At 37.9% G+C, this 19,381-nt stretch overlaps 1 pseudogene; it reads left to right on the forward strand.

Moving 5' to 3' along the window:
• LOC132278169 (protein STRICTOSIDINE SYNTHASE-LIKE 4-like) overlaps positions 1-19,381 on the forward strand; it is a 35,772-nt pseudogene that overhangs the window by 4,390 nt on the left and 12,001 nt on the right.

Here is a 19,381-nt window from a genome sequence, read left to right on the forward strand (position 1 = left end):
GTTATATGATAATTTTTTATTTTTTATTTTTTATTTTTATTTTTATTTTTATTTTTTTTTTCTGAAGGTGATGTTATATGATATATATATATACTTATTATATATAATTAATGGTACGCGTCCCAATATTAATTTACAGGGAGTGATAAAACTTGGAGAAGGACTTATGGAGAAGCCAGAAGATGTTTGTGTGGATAAAAAGGGTGTGGTTTATACAGCTACAAGAGATGGTTGGATTAAAAGATTAGATATTGTTGACACCCATTTTGATAATTGGGTCTGGGCTCTAATTGGGCTTGATAAGCAGTGACATGATGGCATGGACCAAGAATATATGGGCCTGATGAATGATGATGATTTAGAAGATCGGGCTGCACAAACATTAGGCTGAAGGATGCAATAATAAGTTCGGGCTTGGACACATGGATTAAAGTACTAAATTTGGGTCGCAATTGGGATAGCATTGATACAGTGATATGGAAGTGGGCTACAGGAGATAGACAGTGACATAGCAGAATTTACACAAGGATAAAGCTACACACAAGGGCGTTATTGATCAGATGGAGTATTTTTGAAATATTTTTTGATTTTATGTTAGATAAGATTTATATGTTTACCAAATTTAGTTAGGAGTTAATATTTATCTAGGAACCTTAGTTTGAATTTAAATTTAGTAATAATGTAGAGTTTTATTGTAATCAGAGTACTTATTGATAGGAGTTTGTTTTTAATACTTTCTATAAATAAACAAAAGGGCATGTTGAGGAAGAGGTCCAGCACCCTTAGAATCATTATTATTATTTGTTTGCTTTCTCAAGCTTTTCCAAGAATAGCATCCTTGCTATTTGTTCTTTCTTTTTATCTATTTATCTTTCTCAATATCTCGTTCTATCTCTTAATCCTTCCCTCTATATCTCTTTCTATATCTGTTTCTCCCCTTTTCTACTCTCAAAACGTTACTATAATTTATTCATTCAAAAGTCCTTTTAACTAGGCAAGTAGAACTCATTAAGGAGTCTATTTGTTCTCTTCCTCCTATAATCGCCTGAAGTCAACCATCTTTAAGAGACTGCAAGTTGACAATTTACAATCGAACCATATATTTGGTTCTGGCATGCCCGCAAAATCTTAAATTAAAAATTGGATCTTAGGAGCCGATTTTAGCGTTAATATTTTTGGCACGCCCGGTGGGACCCACTAGTTGAATAATTTATTTACAACAATGATGCCTCCTAAGAGGAACAAAAAGAATATGAATTCAAATGAAGAAAAAGAGAAGGAAGTCCAACCAACTGGTCAAGCCGGATCTTATACAGCAGGAGCTTTATTCCTATCGGATGCTCTATTCATGCAAATACTTGAATCCATTCGGCAGGGAATGGAAAACTAGGAGACTCATTTGGCAGCTCGCATTGATGGGATCGTTTAAAAGGTTAATGCTCGTATGGATGGGATGAATCAAAAAATAGATGTAGTATCAAATCAACTATCGGTGGTTTAAAGCCAATTTGATCAGGCCGAAGCTTCAAATGTGCATGAGTCATTGGTTTGGTAAATTTCTTCATCAAAGGCGATTATTCTTGAAGAACCAAGGACAACAATGACGGGGGTTATTGTGCCAAATCCAACTCTCGACATGCCGATTAGCATGATGCCAACTCAAACACTGGGTATCACAATCGGTAGTGTGCCGAACCAAACTCTCAACATGTCGATTGGTAATCCACCGATGAATAATTAGTATAATCAAAATGTGCAGTGTCCATATGCACAACCGATTCCTCCTGTAAGAGATTTACAAGAAGGGGGCAATCAAATTTAAGGTAGGTTTAATCCAATAATACCACCGGCGGCTGCCGAGGGGCAAGTAAATGTCGATCCACAAAAAGTGGGTTAATCCATACATTCTGTAGCACCCAAATGATCCTCCAAGAAGAAATGCAGGGATTGATAGGGCTCAGATTCTAGCTTTAATACAAGCTAAAGTGGCACAAGGTTGCAGATGTGCTCAGACAGTATATAGAAAGCCTTATCCCGATCATGTCGATACTCATGAGTTGCCTAGAAATTATCAGTTTCCTGATTTTTCTATATACAGCGGTGAGGAGAATTTTTTTACGGTGCAACATATTGCAAGGGTCACAGCACAATGCGGTGAGTTTGGTGATAAGCGCTGAATATTGCATATTCAAGCGCCCTTATTTGCATTAGTTAAGTCCAATCGTTGATCAAATTATACATATTAGCTTCATTTGTGTGTTTTTAATCATTTTCAGGTTGGTGCCCTAAAGATAGTTAAGAGTGCTGCTTTATTGAGTTTTTGAAGAATCAAAGCTTGCCGTTGTCGGGGACCTTCACTTTGGCCAAGCTAGTGACCCATTAATCTCATGTTTTCCCTGCAAAAAGCGCTAAGGAGGATGCCTACCAAAGCGGACCAAGCCAAAAGCAACCTGGCAGTAGTGAAGTTTAACTTTGTTCTTCATTTTTGACCCAACAAACTTAAGAATTGGACTCCCATTAAAACATGGCAGACTTATAGCCTTGAATTAGCTTTCCAAATCATTAAAGGGTTCTTTATTTTGAGTTTAGAGCAGAGAGTTATGGTATTTTTACCAAAGGTGTGCAGAACAGCTAGGCAGCAGTGAAGTTTGACTTTGCTCTTCATTTTCGACCCACTAAACTTGAGAATTGGACTTCTATTAAAACATGATGTACTTAGCTCTTTGAGTTAGATTTCTAAATTATCAAACGGTTCGTCATTTGGAGTTCAGAGCAGGGAGTTATGGCCTTTTTACCAAAGGTGAGCAAAGCTGAGGAACATCAAAATGGGCAGCGAGCTTGTGCGCCCGCCAGCGCCTCGCGGGTGCCCACCGATTTACAGAGATTTGCTCACCCACTCCATGATTTTGCTCAAAGCTGTCCCCTTTGACTAAATGAATGGCTAGACTTCCTTCTAGGGATTTTTGAGCCACGAAATTGGGGATAGATGGAAGGATAAGGTGGATATAATAAGGCATGTATGGTTGTAAGAAATGATATCTCTCATTTTTTGTAAGGTTTTAGAGAGAGAAATGAGTCTTCTTGAGTTCTTGGTTTATGGGTGTCCTTTAAGCACGAAAATGGAGGGGGTTTTCATCTCTTCTCCTTCTTCTCTTGCATCCATGAGCAATTAACTCCCTATTCTAGGGAGGTGATGAAGCCATTCTTTGTAAGAATTCTATAATCTTGTTTTGATTTGGGGAATGAAGTGTTTATGTAATCTTTTCATATTCTAGAGACTTACACATGTTGTAAATGTTCTTCAATTCAATAAATGAATGTGTTAAATGTATTATCTTGTCTTAGATTGTATGTTTTTATGATTATAGGGCTTACATCTCCTTAGTGAGAATGGAGATGAGAATATGAAATGATTTTAATGGCATGTTGTATGGAAGATTTGATAGTCCATAGCTTAGGGTCTCCCTTTTGATGGATTATTCTTAGCTTTTGACTTCATGTGCACTTATCATACAAATTGAGGACTTTGATGGTTCATAGCTTAGGAAGGATATTTCATGTTATACCTTAGTTTAGATAGATGAATTATACCAACCTTTGATGGATTATACTTAATTCTTAAATATGTGAACTTCTTGAAGATATTGTAGTTGTCTTGCGTTTCTACATATCATGGTTACATGTATACTTTGTCCCCCAAGTTATTTGCAAGCAAGCATGTTTACATAGTTGAGGGTGAATTCACTTCCATAGACCTCTCTTTCTAGATTTCTTCTTCTTAAATTCCTTACATTTATTGCTTTAAGCACATTTCAATTCTAGTAACTAAGTGACAAACCAATTAAAACTCTATACACCCTTCATCAAACTAAAAGTGATTTCAAAGACCTTGGTTGCCATAAACTAGCAATCCCAGTGGTTCGACCTACCCGACCAATAGCCCTATTTTACAATGATTTGTGCTATTGCAAAATGGGTTGATTTATAATTATAATCGATCCGTCAATCAATTTTTGGCGCCGTTGCCGGGGATTACAAACGGTTTTGTGGCCGAGGTTTTAAAAATTACCTTTGGTTTGATTGTGAATATTGTGTTTTGTGGATATTTTCTTATTCGGTTATGATTATTGTTGTGTTCTAAGTGTTTTAGTGAGATTCTAGGTACTCAAGGCTTGCAAGGGAAAATTGAGAAAATCGTAAGTCTAGAGGACTCTCAGTAAGTTTTTCAAGGTTCTAGTCTCACAAATTGTGAATATCTTGCATGTGTTTAACTTAGTGTTATTTAGCTTGTGAAACGCTTGTCGAGGCTATTCCTGTTTTACTGTTTTACAAAGCATCGGTCCTTGTCGTGGCCATTTATTTTCTATCTTGTTGATAATTGAGGAGAAAGGGATCATTGCATGTGGATGTTTTGGTGAAGGGTTGTTGTGTATCTTGTTTGTGTTGTATATATGTTATGTGTGAAATTTTTTTTTATGTATCCCAACAAGAGGTTGAATTAGTCCTAAATGGAGGGAAATTTTCCTTCAACTCAAATTTTCACACCACATGAGTTTTGTGCATTTTGCTCTAGTCATACACATCATACAAGAGATTGTCCTCCAACGGGACAATTATCAGATTTTTATCTTTCTTTGAACCAGGTAATGATCCATATTTCAATGGTTATGACTCGGGTTAGGGGGATCATCAAAATTTCTTGTGGCATGACATGGGAAATTCAGCCCCACAATCTCATAGGCAACATTTTCACGTCAATTTTCAACCCAATGATCATTATTTCCAGCCCTTTTCTTTTTTTTCCACCATCTCTATTGGATGAGTTCATTACTGTCAACAAACAAATGATAGAGTCTATCAATAAGCAAATGATGGATTCCAATAAGCAAATGTTGGATGACACTGTTAGCATGCAATCCACCACCTATTCTCATTCCCAATCTAGAGTTGAGTTAGATGACCAAATTGCTCAAAATTCAACAAATGGTTAATTCTCTAAATCATGAAAAGGAAGAAGAATTTCCCATTAAACTTGTGGTCAATCCAAAAGAAAATTCTATGAATGATGAGATTACTACAAGTAACTTTCATCATGAGAATGATCAAATGGTTACCACATGTGAAAATGAAGAAATGGTGGTTAAAGATCAAATTGTTGCCATGCAAAAAATTGAAGAATTTGTGGTTCAAAATGAGGAAATTAATGATGAAGAGATTGTCTCCCTTGAAAATCCAAATCAACCCCTAAATAATCCTTTGCTTGATACACCTCCTTTAATGGAGGATCCTCTAAAAGCTTGCTTGGCTCATTTCAATTGTGAGGATTTTGATGTTGACAATTCCATTTGGGAGTTAAATTTTTTGCTTGATATTCCTCCACCCATTCACTCTCTTCTTTGGGCAACATCAAATGTATCTCTTTCTTGGGAGCTTGCATCTCTTCCCATTCCCTCACTTGAGTTGTCTCAAACTGTTGAGCCCGAACCACCGGATAAGTGTGAGGAGGATGTTGAATGTTTGAAGGACAATTTTTCGGGCATTCCCGTGCTAAATATGATCTTTCACAAACCTTTGCTAGATGTGCCCTCACTTGATCCATATTCCCATAATCCAAAACAGCCCCTAATTAATCCAAAGTTCTTCATTAAGGAAAAAGAGTGGGTTGAGGTCTTTCCGTTACCTCTTTTCAAATTTTATCTTCATGCTCTTTTTCCTCCGTTTCTAAAAGAACTTTCTTATTTAGGGAATTATAACTCTCTAGAGAGACTTGGTGTAGGGTAAACCCTACTTCGAGATTCGTCTAGCTATTGACATTAAATTTAGCACTCCTGGGAAACAATTCTTTCAATTCCAAAGCTTCCCTCTTCTAAGTTGCCTTGGCCAAGAATTTTCTGGAAATTAGCTAAGTATAGCCAAAATATGACCTATTACAGAATTGTCTCGAATTGCATTCCAAAAGTCACATTCGGTTAACTTAGTCATTTTAAGGTTTCGGACTTTTTCAAGGTTATGCTTGCAATTTTCTCGACTAATCCAAAAATCAAGGGAAATTCGGGTCTCTACCATATCACTTTTGCAATTGAGCGCCGAATCCCGTTCTGTAGGTTCTACATGGTGTTTAGGGTCCATAAGAGCTTCACTTTCATATTTGAGACTTCTTCGACCCTAGCCCGGCCTTTATAGGCCAAAATTCACTTCAAAAAACAATTTCTACACAGGCCTACAGGAGCCCGCCTAGAACCCGCGGGTGCCCGCCAAAGTAGGCAGCGTGCTCATAGGACCTGCGGGTGGTGGCTAGAATCCCGCTGGTGCACGCCATTTCGGGCAGTATGCTAATGGTTACCCGCGGGCGCCCGCCTGGCGGCCACGTGCGCCCGCCGCCCGTCGCGCCCCTTTAAAATGGCTATGTCAAGCCCACTTTTAAAAACATTCTCAATCTCTCTCCCCCTCTCTCAACTTGCATCCAAACCCCCTCCTCCTACATCTTCTAACCTCACTTATTCTCTTCTTCTCCCATTTCCTCATCTTCCTTCCCTACTCCATCATCTCACCTCCCTCTCATGCTCCAAGTCTTTCATCACCCAACATAAGGGACTTTTTGGTTCCTTCATTGTTGGTAAGTTCTCTTCTATCTCTTTCTTTAAATTTTTAATCAATGGAGGGCGGGATTATATGTGTGGAAGATTTGTAATTGTTTGGGAGTTGTAAATTGCATTTGAAGGGCCAAAATTTTTGGGTTTTCTCATCTCTAATAAACCTTTGGCCCTTTTCCTTTTTGTCGTGCACACCAGGTGTTCAACGAATTGCCTAAGACAACTTCATCTTTCTAAATGGCATCACTTTTAGCATTAACTTGTGGCTGATTTTGTTGTGTGCGGATTTGTGTTTTATGTAGATTTTTATCTTTCAATAAAATTCATCTTTGTGTTATTAATTCTGTTTTAGATTTTCTTAAGAGACCTATGTTTTTACATATATATATTAGTTGTGTTTTGACAGGTCTTCATGTCCAAGTTTGGGGGAAGATCATTTTGGCATCTCTTCATGGGATTGCATGCGGCCACAATGCCGGAGTTGCCTCAATCATTTGGTATTATTGTTCCTTTTATCCCCTATGCTCTTTATTTATACATCTTTGTCTCACACATTGAGGACAATGTGCCGGGGTATAGTGTATGGTATTGTGTATTGTAGAATGTTTGCGTTTGCTATTTTGTTCAAATAGTTTGGTATAAAATTTTAAATCTTTTTTTTTTTTTTTTAAAAAAAATGGAAGTAATGATTTTGTAGTCTTGGAACTTGTTGGAGATTGAAGCATGTATTGAAAACTTTGTGTATAGAGATAAATGATAGTTATGAAATGAGGAAAATTTGAAATGAACATGTGGATTCAAAATGGTTTGTATAAATACTTCAATTAGATTATCTTCGAGTATCACTCTCTTCTATGCTTCACACTGCACAGATGCATACCAGAAACTCAATTGTGAGGCATGCAACCTGATTGACCTTGACCATGACTCAGTTGATTTGAATTGATGACCCTAATGAATGGATATCTTTGGCATGAACTATTAAAAAAAAAAAGAAAAAAAAAAAGAGTTGAAATAAATAATGATAATGACCAGTTTAAGTTTGTAGCCTTGCTGACTTGAGTTATTAAGCCCTTGGAGTGTCTTTACACTTAGCATCCTAAAGCCATCTGGTTTGGGAGTTGCTGGCCTAATACTTGCTACATGGGTTAGTTAGAAAGCTTAAGGGACTTAGGCATTGCACGGTCATTCGCGAAATAAAAAAATAAATAAATATGGTTCGCTGCAGTTTGTAGCCTTGCCAACTCGAGTTATTAAGCCCATGGAGTGTCCTTACACTTAGCACCCTAAAGCCATCTGGTTTGGGAGTTGTTGGCCTAACACTTGCTACATGGGTCGGTTAGAAAGCTTAAGGGACTTCGGCATTGCACGACCATAATATGTATATAAAAATAAAAAAATAAAAAAAGAAAAGAAGAAAAAGAAAAAGAAAAAAAAAAAGTTGTATTTTGAATAAAATCATGCCTTAGAGACCTCATTTAAAAGGGCAAGTCAATGATTTGAAGACTTATGTTTTGAAATTGGAAAAAGAAGGTAAAGCCACATATTAGGAATCCGGTTCACTTTCAATGAAGTTTGAGATGATTTCTATTATAGATATGACAATTGAAGTATTTATATAGACTATGATGCTAATGCATGAAAATTGAAAGTTGAATAACCATTTTGTTCTATCAATGCTTCATATACACAAGGTAGTCTTCATAATGATTCTATCTCCAATGTTCTCTATGTTCCAAGTTTTCAAATGAGCTTTGTGCATCTTCATGCACTATGTTGATGTTTGTGGGTAACATTCCTGTTAAACCCTCATGAGACTTCACTCGTCTTCTAGGGATGCCTAGGGGTTTCAAAGGCTTATTGCATATGCTAAATGCAACCGTCACTCTCACGAAAGAAGAACCATTTTGTTATTTCATTGTGTATTTAGTTTTGTTTTGCTATGGGACTAGCAAAATGTAAGTTTGGGGGTGTGATAAGCGCCGAATATTGCATATTCAAACACCTTTATTTGCATTAGTTAAGTCCATTCATTGATCATATTATACATATTAGCTTTATTTGTGTGTTTTTGATCATTTTCAAGTTGGTGCCCTAAAGATAGCTAAGAGCGCTGCTTTGTTGAGTTTTTGAAGAATCAAAGCATGCCATTGCCGGGGACCTTCACTTTGGCCAAGCCAGTGACCCATTACTCTCATGTTTTCCCTACAAAAAGCGCTAAGGAGGATGCTTACCAAAGCGGACCAAGCCAAAAGCAACCTGGTAGTAGTGAAGTTCAACTTTGTTCTTCATTTTTGACCTACCAAAATTAAGAATTGGACTCCCATTAAAGCATGGCATACTTAAAGCCTTGAATTAGCTTTCTAAATCATCAAACGTTTCTTTATTTAGAGTTTGGAGCAGAGAGTTATGGCATTTTTACCAAAGGTGCGCAGAACAGCCTGGCAGCAGTGAAGTTTGACTTTGGTCTTCATTTTCGACCCACCAAACTTGAGAATTGGACTTCTATTAAAACATGACGTACTTAGATCTTTGAGTTAGCTATCCAAATCATCAAACATTTAATCATTTAGAGTTCGGAGTAGGGAGTTATGGCCTTTTTACCAAAGGTGCGCAAAGCTGAGGAACATCCGCGGGCGCCCGCCAAAATGGGCAGCGTGCTCGTGCGCCCACGGGCGCCTGCCAGCACCTCGTGGGCGCCTGCCGATTTGTAGAGATCTGCTCACCCACTCCATGATTTTGCTCAAAGTTGTCCCCATTGACTAAATGAATGGCTAGACTTCCTTCTAGGGATTTTTGAGCCACGAAATTGGGGATAGATGGAAGGATAAGGTGGATATAATAAGGCATGTATGGTTGTAAGAAAGGATATCTCTCATTTTTTGTAAGGTTCTAGAGAGAGAAAAGAGTGTTCTTGAGTTATTGGCTTGTGGGTGTCCTCTAAGCACGGAAATAGAGGGGATTTTCATCTCTTCTCCTTCTTCTCTTGCATCCATGAGCAATTAACTCCCTATTCTAGGGAAGTGATGAAGCCATTCTTTGTAAGAATGCTATAATCTTGTTTTGATTTGGGGAATGAAGTGTTTATGTAATCTTTTCATATTCTAGAGACTGACACATGTTGTAAATGTTCTTCAATTCAATAAATGATTGTGTTAAATGTATTATCTTGTCTTAGATTGTATGTTTTTATGATTATAGGGCTTACATCTCCTTAGTGAGAATGGAGATGAGAATATGAAATGGTTTTAATGGCATGTTGTATGGAAGATTTGATAGTCCATAGCTTAGGGTCTCCCTTTTGATGGATTATTCTTAGCTTTTGACTTCATGTGCACTTATCATACAAATTGAGGACTTTGATGGTTCATAGCTTAGGAAGGATATTTTATGTTGTACCTTAGTTTAGATAGATGAATTATACCAACCTTTGATGGATTATACTTAATTCTTGAATATGTGAACTTCTTGAAGATATTGTAGTTGTCTTGCATTTCTACATATCATGGTTACATGTATACTTTGTCCCCCAAGTTATTTGCAAGCAAGCATGTTTACATAGTTGAGGGTGAATTCACTTCCCTAGACCTCTCTTTCTAGATTTCTTCCTCTTAAATTCCTTGCATTTATTGCTTTAAGCACATTTCAATTCTAGTAACTAAGTGACAAACTAATCAAAACTCTATACACCCTTCATCAAACTAAAAGTGATTTCAAAGACCTTGGTTGCCATAAACAAGCAATCCCAGTGGTTCGACCTACCCGACCAATAGCCCTATTTTACAATGATTTGTGCTATTGCAAAATAGGTTGATTTATAATTGTAATCGATCCGTTGATCAGCTGGTCCTAGTCATTGGTTGAGGATGAGGTTATTCTCTAGCTCTCTGGCTGGGGCAGCATTTGAATGGTACAGTAACTTACCAGCCAATTCTATTCAGATATGGGATGAAATGAAGGAAGCTTTCCATACCCAATTCTACCGAACAGAGACAGAAGCTACGCTGGCAGATATATCCCGTTTATCTCAGTTGCGGAGCGAATCGGTTGAGACTTTTGTTGCTAGGTTCAGAAAAGCTAAACTTAAATGTCGAGTAAGTTTACCAGAACCAGAATACATTAAGTTGGCATTAAATGGTTTAGACATCGAACATTGTAAAAGGTTTGACAGGGTTAAGTTTTAAGATCTCTTCGATTTAGCAGGCAGGGCTTCTCGATATAAGGAGATACTTAAAGAAGAAAAAGAGAGGAAGAATTCTTCTAAGGGTACCTATTACAAGGACCCTAATTATGAGGTGTTCTTGGCAGAAGTTGAAGATGAATTAGAAGTTGACGTTGTAGAGGTAAATATCAATAAACCATACATCTGTGAGGCACTGGTTAAGCCTAAACCATCCACAAGGGGCAGTGCAACATCAACATCAGCAGCGAGGAAAGGTCCTGCTGATACCGGGAAAAACTATTCGTTCGATTTGTCAAAAATAGGTAAAATGTTTGACCACTCGATAGTCGATAAGATGATATCTTTGCCTAAGGGGCATAAGATTCCATCGGCAAGTGACTTGAAAGGAAAGGAGTATTGTGAGTATCATAATTCTTGGAACTATGCTACTAATGACTGTACTGTTCTACGAGGTGTATTGCAGAATGCTATTGACAAGGTATATTAAAATTTCCAGAGAAAACTTTAGACACTATAAAGGTGGATACTAATCCATTCCCTACAATCACATCTACAAATGTGATAAGCTTAGCAAAGCGAGGTAATCGGCAGGAGGTTGAGAAAATATTAGGTGAGTTCCTTTCATCACATGCGACACCTGAGAAGATGGCAGAACAACAGAGACAATTAAGAGAGGCTCAATTAGCCTTGATCGACCATGGTTGTTACCCAAATTACAAAGGAAAGCAAAAATCAAAGGAAGATATGCCAGTAGAGGTTCAACCAAAGAAGAAAGGAATTCTTGAGAGGTTCATTTTCCTAATTAAGCCTAAGGAAGAGCCTCGGCAAGGTGATCCCAGCAGTAGTCATTTGAAGAAAGAAAAGAAGAATTGACAAGAAGATATATCTAGCTGATTTCATTATGAAAATCGGCATCCTAGTTTTAAAAGCGGTCGCCAGTTCAGTCAAAAATTTGGGTAAAAAAGAGAGCCGATTCATATAAAGTGCAAACTGTGAAACCAAGGACAGACTCAGTGGAAGACAGATGGACTCGAGTTAGTCACCCAAAATTCCCCAAGGTTCAAACAAATCAAAATGGAGGCCTTATTTGATCTCAGAAACGTAGGGAACAAAGGAGAAGGGTTAAGGAAAAAAGGAAAATAGAAGGAAGCAAAGAAGTGTTGGCTGAGGAAATCGGCATTCTAGACAAAGACCAACCGGATGAGGAGCATCAGCTGACATGGTCCAGACATAACGATGAGTTTAAAATTCAATTTGGCAGCTTCCTAAATGAAATGTCATGTAATATTGCGTTTGTATTACCAGCAATGTTCCAGGCCCCATCAGCATTAAATGCAAGTACTGAAAATAAGGAGAATGAAACTCAGCCGATTCGGAATTTATCAATTCTTTCCTCAGAATCGGCGAAAAAGTTAGTCTTTGAGAAACCTTTGTTAGCAATGACTCAATAACTAAGGCCTTTGTATGTCGAGGTATGGGTGGAAGGCCAACCTACTAACTGAGTCTTGGTTTACAATGGCTCGGTTTTGAATGTCATTCCAGCTAACACATTGAAAAAACTCGGTAAGAGTAAGGAAGATGTTTTTCCCACTGATGTAGCAATTTGCAATTTTAACAGAGGCACTACTAGCACTAAAGGGATTCTTCCCTTAGAAGTCAAAGTTGGAGGAAGGACATCTTTTGCGGCATTCTTTATTATTGAATCCATAGATTCCTACAATTTGTTATTAGGTCGTGACTGGATTCATCTAAATATGTGCATCCCATCCTCATTACACCAGATGCTGATTTTTTGGGATGAAGATAAGGTGAAAATAGTGAATGCCGATGATAAGCCATTTGTGGCAAAAGTGTAATCGGTAGATGCTATTTTAGATGATGAAGAATGTGTTCTTATTCGATTTGTGGGAACAGGAGCCGATGGAAGACCTACCTCGGCAACTATGAGAAGAAGTCTTGTCGATCGTGAAATCGGCGAGTTGCAGCAGGAAAATTCTAGGCCGAAGGTAGAAATCCCTCGGCTTACTGTAATTGAAGAAGAAGTTGTTAATGGAGGTGAAACTTAAGAAAGAAATAGCTCGACAGCAGGCTTTTAGGGCCGCTTGCATTAGGTTACAAGCATACATAGCCAAAAAATAGTTAGAAAATGAAACAAAAATAAAGCTAGGACCATCGGCTAATTTTGCTGAAGTTGATCAAATCGATACCGAAAAAGTTGGATGCTATTCAGTTGGAAGACTTAGAATTGGCACCAACTAAGCTTGATGATCTTAAAGCAGAAACTCAAGATCCATTAAAGGAGGTGAATTTAGGCACTGACGCAAAGCCTAGACCAACTTACATCAGTGCACTGTTAGAACCAGAATTACATGCCGAGGTTATCGGCATGTTAAAGGAATACAGTGACTATTTTACTTGGAATTATGAGGAAATGCCGAGTTTATCTAGAGATTTGGTGGAACATCGGTTGCCCATTAAGGATGGCTACAAGCCATATAAACAGCCACCTCGTCGAATGTCTCAACAGGTGGTAGACAAAGTCAAGGTGGAAATTAAACGATTGTTGGGTACTGGCTTCATTCTAACTACAAGGTATGTTGAATGATTATCAAATGTAGACCCTATTATTAAGAAGAATGGAAAACTACGTATATGTGTCAATTTCTGAAACATAAATTTAGCAACCCCAAAAGATGAGTATTTAATGCCGATAGCCGATCAACTGATTGATGCTGCTGCAAAGCACGAAATTATGTCTTTTATAGATGGACACTCAGGATATAATCAGATTTATATAGCCGATGAGGATATCCCAAAGACAACTTTTAGATGTTTAAGATCAATTAAAACTTTTGAATTGGTAGTAATGCCTTTGGTTTGAAGAATGCTGGTGCTACATATCAGCGAGGTATGAATTATATTTTTTATGATATGCTCGGTAAGTTTATGGAGGTATATATTGATGATGTGGTGGTCAAATCAGCAACAAAAAAGGAGCACTTGGTTCACCTCAAAGCATCTTTTGAGAGGATAATGGCTCATAAGTTGAAATGAATCCAATAAAATGTACTTTTAGAGTATCAGTAGGAAACTTCTTGGGTTTTTTGGTACACCAGAGGGGAATAGAGGTCGACAGGAATAAAGCTAAAGCAATTATTAATGCCAGTGCGCCGAGAAACAAGCAATTAAAGTGATTACTTGGTCAGGTGAACTATCTCAGGTGATTTATTATTAATACAGCTGGTAAGTTACATGTGTTTTGCCCGCTACTTCAGTTGAAGCTGATGGAAGAATTCAAATGGGATGAGACATATCTAAGGGCATTTGACCAGATTAAGAAATACTTGTCGACTTCTCCTGTCATGACGCCGCCAAGGAAGAAATGGCCGATAAAGTTGTATTTATTGGCTGCTGAAGAATCCATTGGAGCTCTGCTAGCACAAGAGAACGAAGCAGGAAGTGAACAAGCAATATATTATCTCAGCTGAGTTTCCAGTCGAGTATAGATATACGCCGATTGAGAAATTATGTTTGGCTTTGTATTTTACAGCAATGAAATTAAGAGTCTATATATTGCCTATTTTGGTTTATATTATTTGTCAAACAGATCTAATAAAATATATGCTATTAAGGCTATTAATTACAAGCCGGATCGGCAAGTGGGCTCTAGCACTAATGGAATTCAACTTTGCAGACGTTCCACAAAAGGCAACTAAGGGGAGAGCATTGGCAGATTTTCTTGCCGATCATCCCTCGCCTAAAGTTGAGTCACAAGTGTTTGATGAGATTGACTCGGTAGTCATATTCATGACCCCTTGGACTTTAATGTTTGATGGGTCGAGTACCAGTGAAGGCTCAGGAGCTGGAATAGTGATAATATCCCCAGCAGGAAACCAAATTTCATTTTTCTTCTTTTTGGATTTCAGGTGCTCAAATAATCAAGCAGAGTATGAAGTATTAATTATCGGCTTGGAAATTCTGCTAGAAATGGCAGTCAAAGACGTCCACATTGTGGGGGATTCAAGTTTGGTGATTAATCAAATCTCAGAAGACTTTAGATGCTTGAATTGGCAATTAAGGCCATTTTATTCATTAGCAACCCAATTGGTCAACCAATTTCACATTGTGACTTTAGAATACAGACTAAGGGCCATGAATAAAATAGCTAACGATTTAGCACAGACTGCTTCAGGAATCAGGGTGCCGAGTTGTATGAAGGAAAGGGTAATAAAGATCACACGCCGATCTCTTCCATCAGCTAAAACAAGAAATTAAGTTATGGAAGAAGTCTTTGCCACTGATGTTGTCGAGTTAGATGGTGATGATTGGCGGATCCCTTACATATTGTTCTTACAACATCCAACTCCAAAAGCCGACCAAAGAATAAAAAGAAGTGTAGTCGATTATGTACTTATGGATGGGGATCTTTATAGAAGATCGGCTAATGATGGTTTGCTATTTCAATGCATTAGCAAGTTTGAAGGTTTAAAAATTATGGCAGAGGTGCATGAAGGAATATATGGAGCTCACCAAGCTGGCATCAAAATGAGATGGTTGATACACCAATATGGAATGAGAAAAGATTGCATGACCTATGCAAAAGGTTGTACAGATTGTCAAAAGCATGGTCCAATGCAATGGGTTCTAGTAATAGAAATGCAATTATTAGTTAAACCGTAGCCTTTCAGAGGTTGGGCCATGGATCTAATCGGCAAGATTAATCCTCCTTCATCAAAGGGGCATCATTGGATTATTTTGGCTACCGATTACTTTACCAAATGGGTCGAAGTCGAGGAATACGTATCGGTAACTCATAATACTGTTATATAGTTTTTGAAGCGACATATTTTCCATCGATTTGGATTACCAGAAACAATTGTTGCCGATAATGGATCTGTGTTTCTAGCAAATGAAGTATTACAACTCGGCCATGATATGCAAGTAAAAATGGAAACTTCAACACCTTACTATGCTTAAGGAAATGGCCAAGCGGAAGCTTCAAACAAAGTTGTGATTAAAATTATTCAGAAAATGATCAAGGACAAGCCAAGATGTTGGCATGAAACCCTTTCAGAGGCCTTGTGGGCTTATAGAAACTCGAAAAAAACAAGTACCGGGACAACTCCTTATCGGCTAACATTTGGCCACGATGTTGTGTTGCCAATGTAGTTAAATGTGAAATCGGCAAGAGTGGCTTTACAACACAATCTTATACCTGCCGATTACAATGAAGCTATGCTTGCCGAGTTGGAAGATTTGGATGAGGTTCAGAAACTTGTTTTAGACCACTTTATGGTCCATAAAGCAAAGGTAATGAAAGCTTACAACAAAAAGGTGAAGTTCAAGTCGTTTGCAGAGGGTGACATGGTGTGGCAAATGATTCTTCCACCTGGAAAGGTAAACAGAGTTTATGAAAAATGGTCACCTACTTGGAAAGGACCATTTATAGTTCACCAAGTGTTGCATGGAGGTGCATATAGGCTGAAGGATTTGGATAGTGAAGTATATGAAAGGCCAATAAATGGAAGGTACCTTAAAAAATATAAGCCAACTATTTTTGATCTCATAGAAGAAAATAAATCTCCAATGAAGTCAAAATAGTTTGGACTATATTTTGCCTTTTTGTTTTTGTGCAAATTATGTAAAGATAGGATAAGTTTGTTTGCACAATGAATAAAATATTAGCATATTATGATAGCAAGGCTGTTCAAAGAAAAAAAAGAAAAGAAACCGCATTACTTGCCCAAAAAGGCAAATTGATCAAAAAGCATATTACAGACCCATTGTTAAAATTACTGTGAAACTCTTAAAATTTGGCTTTGAAATCTGCCAACGAGGCCCGGGATTGGTTAAAGGATGTTTCTGCCATTTTTTTGTTTTATTTCAACTTCGACATCTGTGCTTGCAAAGCTTTGAATTTGAGGGCTGCAGTCTTCGCTTGAACTTTCAATTCTGCCACCTTGTTACCAAGCTGAGTTTTATCTAACTGTAGCTGACCAAGTCTAGCTTGAAGCTTCTTTTCCTTAGTGTCCAGCTCGGCAGCTTCTTTCTTCAAAGATAAATGCAGCTCATTTCCTTTCTTTAATGTCTGGGAAAGCTTTTCTTTTCATGACATTGGGAAGAGTAATGATCAATGGTATGGATTGATTCAGCATAAGTAGTAGTTAAAAAAGAAATTTAAAGTTGGAAATTCTTGAAAAGAGCTTGGTCATTTAAGGAGAATCCTGGATAACTACTCAGGAAAGACAGTGTTTCGGTCAATTCATTTTTTAATGAAGGGGTTATAGACAAATCTTGCTGCACCATTTAAGACAATATCTGAATGGCTTTTGTTACTTCCAAGGGAGTTTCAAAAGTTTTTTCAGAAGGGATTTCAGGAGGCTTAGGATCTGGTGAGTCGAACACAGAATCGAATAACGAGTCAAGGGCTGTGAAAGGAGAACTCGGGTTGATGCTGACAGGAATAGTTGGAGTAGTTGAGTCTTTTTGTACCTGAAATATGTTGGGTTAATCACAGTTGTTACAAGTCTACAAGAACAGGTTATAAAAATCATAACTTACTTCATCAGAATCTCCAATTTGTTTATTAATTGAAGTTGCAGCCAGGTGTGGAGAAGACACCGGGGACTTTTGCTTTTGCCCCACTAATCTTTGGTTGAGGATGAGGTTATTCTCTAGCTTTCTGGCTGGGGTGGCATTTGAATGGTACAACAACTTACCAACCAATTCTATTCAGACATGGGATGAAATGGAGGAAACTTTCCATACCCAATTCTACCGAACAGAGACAGAAGTTACGCTAGCAGATATATCCCGTTTATCTCAGTTGCCGAGCGAATCAGTTGAGACTTTTGTTGCCAGGTTCAGAAAAGCTAAACTTAAATGCTGAGTAAGTTTGCCAGAACCATAATACATTAAGTTGGCATTAAATGGTTTAGACATCGAACATCGCAAAAGGTTTGATGGGGTTAAGTTTCAAGATCTCTTCGATTTAGCAGGTAGGGCTTCTCGATATGAGAAGATACTTAAAGAAGAAAAAGAGAGGAAGAATTCTTCTAAGGGTACCTATTACAAGGAACCTAATTATGTGGTGTTCTCGGTAGAAGTTAAAGGTGAATTAGAAGTTGACGTTGCAGAGGTAAATATCAAGAAACCATACATCTGTGAGGCACTGGTTAAGCCTAAGCTGTCCACAGGGGGCAGTGCAACATCAACATCGGCAGCGAGGAAAGGTTCTGCCGATACCGGGAAAAGCTATTCTTTCGATTTGTCAAAAATAGGTCAAATCTTTGATCATTTGATGGCCGATAAGATGATATCTTTGCCTAAAGGGTATAATACTCCATCAACAAGTGATTTGAAAGGAAAGAAGTATTGTAAGTATCATAATTCTTAGAACCATGCTACTAATGACTGTACTATTCTACGAGGTGTATTGCAGAAAACTATTGACGAAGGTATATTAAAATTTTCAGAGAAAACTTCAGAGACTATGAAGGTGGATACTAATCCGCTCCCTACAATCAAATCTACAAATGTGATAAGCTTAACAAAGTGAGGAAATCGGTAAGAGGTTAAGAAGGTATCAGGTGAGTTCCTTTCATCACATGCGACACCTGAAAAGATGGTAGAACTGCAGAGACAATTAAGAGAGGCTCAATTTGCCTTGATAGACCATGGCTGTTGCCCAAATTGCAAAGGAAAGCAAAAATCAAAAGAAGATATGCCAGTGGAGGTTCAACTAAAGAAGAAAGGAATTCTTGAGAGGCTCATTTTCCCAATTAAGCCTAAGGAAGAGCCTCGACAAGGTGATCCCACCAGCAGTCATTTGAAGAAAGAAAAGAAGAATTGATAAGAAGATATATCAAGCCGATTTCATTACGAAAATTGGCATCCTAGTTTTAAAAGGCGATCGCCAGTCCAGTCAGAAATTTAGGTATAAAAGGGAGCCCATTCATATAAAGTGCGAACTATGAAACCAAGGATAGACTCAGCGGAAGACAGATGGACTCGAGTCAGTCACCCAAAATTCCCCAAGATTCAAACAAATTAGAATGAAGGCCTTACTAGATCTCAGAAATGTAGGGAACAAAGGAGAAGGGCTGAGGAAAAAAGGAAAATGGAGGGAAGCAAAGAAGTGTTGGCTGAGGAAATTGACATTCCAGATAAAGACCAACCGGATGAGGAGCATCAGCTGACATGGTCTAGACGCAATAATGAGTTTAAAATTCAATTTAGTAGTTCCCAAACGAAACGTTATGTAATATGGCGTTTATATTACCAGCAATGTTCCAGGCCCCATCGGCATCAAATGCAAGTACTGAAAATAAGACGAAGGAAACTCAGCCGATTCAGAATTTATCAATTCTTTCCTCAGAATCAGTAGAAAAGGTAGTCTTTGAGAAACCTTTGTCAGCAATAACTCAACAACTAAGGCCTTTGTATGTCAAGGTATGGGTGGAAGGCCAACCTATTAACCGAGTCTTGGTTGACAACGGCGCGGTTTTGAATGTCATTCCAGCTAACACATTAAAAAAACTTGGCAAGAGTATGGAAGATGTTATTCCCACTGATGTAACAATTTGTGGTTTTAATGGAGGCTCTA

Source organism: Cornus florida, unplaced genomic scaffold, assembly GCF_030987335.1.
Source record: "Cornus florida cultivar Cherokee Brave unplaced genomic scaffold, ASM3098733v1 CherokeeBrave_3.0.0_Hap2_Chr10, whole genome shotgun sequence".
Taxonomy (NCBI): domain Eukaryota; kingdom Viridiplantae; phylum Streptophyta; class Magnoliopsida; order Cornales; family Cornaceae; genus Cornus; species Cornus florida.